Below are 5056 nucleotides of genomic sequence, written 5' to 3'. Positions count from 1 at the left end.
TCTGCCATTCAGCTACAACTTGCTCGCAGTCCTTTCTCTGCCCTCCCACTTACCTCTTTAATCATTCTAACTAATAAATACTTGAAGGCTTTAGGGAAATATCAGATTCGTGTTGAGCTCTATGGAAAATTTTTCATTTTCCAGTTTCCTCAGCTGTAAAACGAGATTGGTGAAAATGCATGTATATCAATGTGAGTGATAAATGCTCTATAAATAGAGTAAGCAGCCAGTGCAAAGTCAATTTGAAAAGAGCAATCCTTAGGAAAATACTGACATGGATTCACTGCACTTTCTTTTCCCCACAATAGCAAATTGTGATTCCTGGAGGCTAGGGTCCATGTCTTCTCTGTCTTTGGTATTCACCATGGCAGTGAAGGAGAGAATTTGCCTAAAAGCTATCCTGTGCATTTGTGGATCGACAGATGTCTCTCTGCCACCTGGCCTAAGTCAGTGTTTTGGGTCACCAATTGTCAGGGTGGTTTGGTAGATACAAGAAAATTAGGCGATGGATGGGGAACCACATGGTCTCTTCCCATGTAACTTTGCTACCAGGTGGTAAGTTACAAGGAAAGCAAGGCCCAGAACAGCTTCTGGCACATGTGCAAATGTTTATTAGCAAGCAGGCACAGTTGCACAACTGTTTCTGTGAGTGGCTCCCACTCTCTGTCCCTTTAGGGTTTGTAGGCACTTAGGCAAAGCACTTTGTATGAAAGATTCCCTCCAAGACACAGTATTATAAAGTTATAGGCAATTATCAAGCTAGTAGAATGGGTGACGATTCCTCATTTAGTGGTTGCTCATACATCCAAAAGAACAGATTTCTAGAGCTAGGGTGCTAAGCTGAATGTGTCAAGCTGCTGGTCTCGCCAGATAGTTCAGTGTCCTTCAGGAAAGCCTTGAGAAAAACTCTAGAGAATGTGTATCCTCATGTTGGCCAACTAACCAACCCTTTGGGGCCAGTTTAGCTAGCTGTATTTGGAAGGTTTGTGGCAGCTCCCTAGGGAATGAGGAACTCTGCAGATCAGTCCTTCGAACCCCCCATCCCTGTGTGCCTGTTGGTGTCAGGACATGTTTAAACATGTTGGGCCTGTACTTCCCTTCCCATCCAGATGGGGAGGGTGTGGTTGGCGGCCCCTCCTGATGTCTCCTTTTGGAGCCAGAGAGAGTCTTCTCGAGTCCCGTCAGTTGCAGTTATGTTCTTTGGACACCACCTCTGATGGAGACGCCCATGACCAAAATGCCAGCATAAATTGGACAAAAGAAAACAACAACAACAAACCCCTATCTGTAAGCTGCAGCTTTGTGTACTCACACTACAATGTGTCTCTGACCAAGTTCTCTCGTGGTCCCAGAAATACAGATCTGCCAGCTGTGGCCCTCAGGCTAAATCCACTCTACAGCCTTTGTTTATTGGTAAAGTTTTACTTGAATACAGCCATGCCCCTTCATTTGCGTATTGTCTATGGCCGCTTACACAATAGCTGAAGGGTTCACTAGTCTGGATAGGGTCTGTGTATGGCCTGCAATGCCAAATATATTTACTATCTGGCCCTTTACATAAAAAGTCTGCCAACCGCTGATACAGATTAGAGTGGGGTAGTTAATAGCATGTACTTCTGCCTCGAAGACTGGATGATGCGAATGGTTAACGTGCTTGGCTGCTAACGGCAAGGTTGGAGGTTTGACCTTACCCAGAATTGCCTTGGCAGAAAGGCCTGGGGATAATAATGATACCTACCCCATAGGGCCTGTGATGATTACATTAGCTGATGCATGCAAAACAATCAGAGCAATGTCTGGAACAGAGTAAGTGTTCATTAAATGGTAGTTGTTAGATGAAAACACTTGAGCAGATTTAGTTATATTCTCAGTGGGAAGTTCTGAGAGACCCCTCCCTGTTTGCCTACTGGTGGTTCTTGATCTTCCTCTCCACTACTCCAGACAGACAGCGTTGGTTCCACTCCTCACGACTTCCTCCTGTCTCCATCAGGCACTGACTGGCCTGTCTCCTTCCCACTCCAGACCTATGAGTGCTTTCTCTCTTCCAGGACTGAGTCACAAAAGCATCCACTTTGATTCTGCCATTTTCCTCATTTGCCTTTTCTATTCCTAATTGTCGATTCTGTTGAGACAGTGGTTTACAACCTTGTTCATATTTTTCTTGAATTGGTTAGTTACGCAGACATAGCCTTGACCTGTGGTAGATTAGAAATGTGTTGTTATTGTCGTTAGCTGCTGTTGAGTAGACCCAGACTCATAGTGGCTCCCTGTTGGACAGGTCAGACTGCTAAGACCTATGAGGTTTGCACTGGCTGATGTTCAGAAGTAGGTTGCCAGGCCTTTCTCCCTAGTCCGCCTTCATCTATAAACTCTATTGAGACCTGTTTGGCATCTTAGCAACACAGAAGCCCCCATTGACAGGTGGGTGGAGGCTGTGCATGAGATATATAATGTTGGTGCCTGAGGTGCGCTGGCTGGAATTGAACTCCGGGCTACTGCATAAGGCGAGAATTCTGCCACTAAACCACCAGTGCTTCTCATGGAGATGTGTTAGAAGTTGTGCCTTTTTACATCAGTGTTTTAGGTCCAGACACTGTGTGTATCTGTGGGGGCAGGGATTGGGGATGGGGTTAGATGCATTTTGTTGGGAGTTTGAAATTCTACTTGATTGGGAACTCCTGGTCATGGATGATGCTGGAGTGTGTGATCAGACCAAAACTGATTGCAGACTTTCTCAGAGATTGTCTTCTGCTGGTAAAAGGCCAGTGGGAGAGCAGGGAGATGCGGCCTATCTGCTTTATTCTGCACAGTAATAAGTTGAAGGGAGATTTGCTCGACTCTTCCCAAGTCATCAGAGCTCATTATAGTCCAGAACAGTGGCTGTAGCTCAATGGGAAGCTTGCCATTTTCAGAGTCTTCATTCCCTAGTTTCAGCCAGTGCTTGCAAAATATTTGTAGCTCAGGAGGATGAGCAATTTTCTGAAGGATTGCAAGTTCTGCATACCACTGGTAGAAAAAAGTGGTTGGTCAGGGAAAGGCAGACACTGACATGAGATGCAGAGCAGCCGGAGGGGTGGGAGCCGAGTTGGTGATATTTCTGTAGGAAAGATAGGGTTTGAAGATCAGCTATATCTCAGTGCACTGATAAGTTTTATTTAACCAACATATGCTCTGCTGACCCATGAGTTGTCAGGGCTCCTGCTCCCCTATATTACAGCAGCCAAAGGGCTGACTCAGGGAAGCGAAAAAAAAAAAAAAAAAAAGATGAACTGACCTAGTTGTTCCTTCACAATTGCCCACCCCCATGGCCTTATCCAAACAGAATTTCATTGCTAAAGATAACCACCCCATTCTTCCCAACCCTGCAATGTATTCCAGGTGAAAAATTGCTTCACCTCTAGGTGTTGGCCCTCTCTTCCCTGGGAGGGCACTTATCCCCACTGCAGCCAGAGGAAGGATGCTAAGAATAGTAATAGCCAGGAAAGACAGGGGCCAGGCGAGCCTTTGGCAGGTGTGGCCAGTGGGCAATAGCTGGTCAAGAATAGCCCATCAGACCCAGGTGGGGAATTCTTGCCAAGGCTGTGTCCCTAACTTTGAGCAGGACTTGGCTGTGAAGTCGAGAATGCTAATTTTAGATGTTTAATCATTTGGAGGATCGAATCATTTCAAACTAGCTCACAAAAAAGGAATGTCGAGGCACTTTTAGGAGGATGTTTATGATTTCATTTTCTATTCCACACACCTTAGCTCTCAATTCTGATTGCACTTTCACGGGCGACTTTGCTGTCCTGACTGTCCAGTCTGGTGCTCATAAGATGCTCATGGAAACCTCTTTGGGCAGCTTCTTTTCCTCGGAACAGTTGCCCATGTTTTTTTTAACTGCATTTCTTGTCCTTATGTTTCTTTAAGACTACATTTCCCAGCATCCCTTTCAGTTACCTTGGGACTGTGGAATTGGGTTCTGGTCAACAGGATGTGTACAGAATTGAAATACGCTACTTCTAGAACTAGGAGCTCTGGTAGCATAGTGGCTAAGACACTTGCCTACTAACCAGACGGCTGGTGGTTCAAACCCACCAGCCACTCCTCGGAAGGAAGGTTGGGCAATCCTACTTCCGTAGTGATACTGCCTCGGAAACCCAAGGAGGGGTCGCTATGAGTCGGGTTTGACTTGACGGCACATAACAACAACAACACCACCACTTCGAGAACTAGCCATAAAATGCTCTTGTGATTCTTCTGTGGAGACCTCAGAGGCCAATGCTTAAAACAGCAGCACCACAGGATGGTAGGAGTCACTTGGAGGAGAGTGGCCCGGGAGAGCCCCCTGATTGACATCTATCTGCCTGTGCTGTGAATAGGAAATGTCACTGACATTTTAGGGTTGTTTTCCAAAGCAGCTAGCAAGCATGATGAAGACACAAATAAAGATTCTGAAGGATACTTTAGATGGTCCAGAAAAGATTGTGATTAAGAATTTTCTGAGGTCAGATTTCTCAGGACTGCTCATTCTTATAGAAAAGCCTTTATTGCATGCTTAGTAACAATTTCCACTATGTATTCATGAGGGAACAGATTCAAAGTCAGACCTGTGTGACACCCAATCCTGTGATTTTCAATATTATAGAGCACTGAGTACCTGAGGTCAGTTGGGCTGCTTCTGGGTTCCTCTCTAAGTGCAAACCAAGATCTAGCTGCTGTTATAGGTTGGACTACTTGTAGTTCATACCGGGAAGGTAGCAAGACGAGCCGTGGGTTTTGTACCAGTGCTTTCAAATATTTCCCTTTCATCCAGGCACTGAGGCTTAGTTCCCTTTCTGGATTGACTTATGAGATCATCTCCAAGTAATCAACTCTGCTTTTTCATTTCCATTTCTTCTCTTCAGAAAGCTGGGGGTCTTGCACACATACCCTTCTGCTGAGTTAAACTAAAGCGAGCTGAAAGCAGGACCTCTGTTAACAAAAGGGACTTGACCACAAACCCTTATTCCTTTGTTATAGAAATGGGTAAGCCTTGAAGATCAACCAAATCCATGTCCTGTGTCACGTGCAGGAT

This window comes from Orycteropus afer, unplaced genomic scaffold (genome assembly GCF_000298275.1).
Source record: "Orycteropus afer afer isolate SDZICR_OR568_19922 unplaced genomic scaffold, OryAfe1.0 scaffold00310, whole genome shotgun sequence".
NCBI classification, from domain to species: Eukaryota; Metazoa; Chordata; class Mammalia; order Tubulidentata; family Orycteropodidae; genus Orycteropus; species Orycteropus afer.
This window is presented reverse-complemented; position numbering follows the sequence as displayed.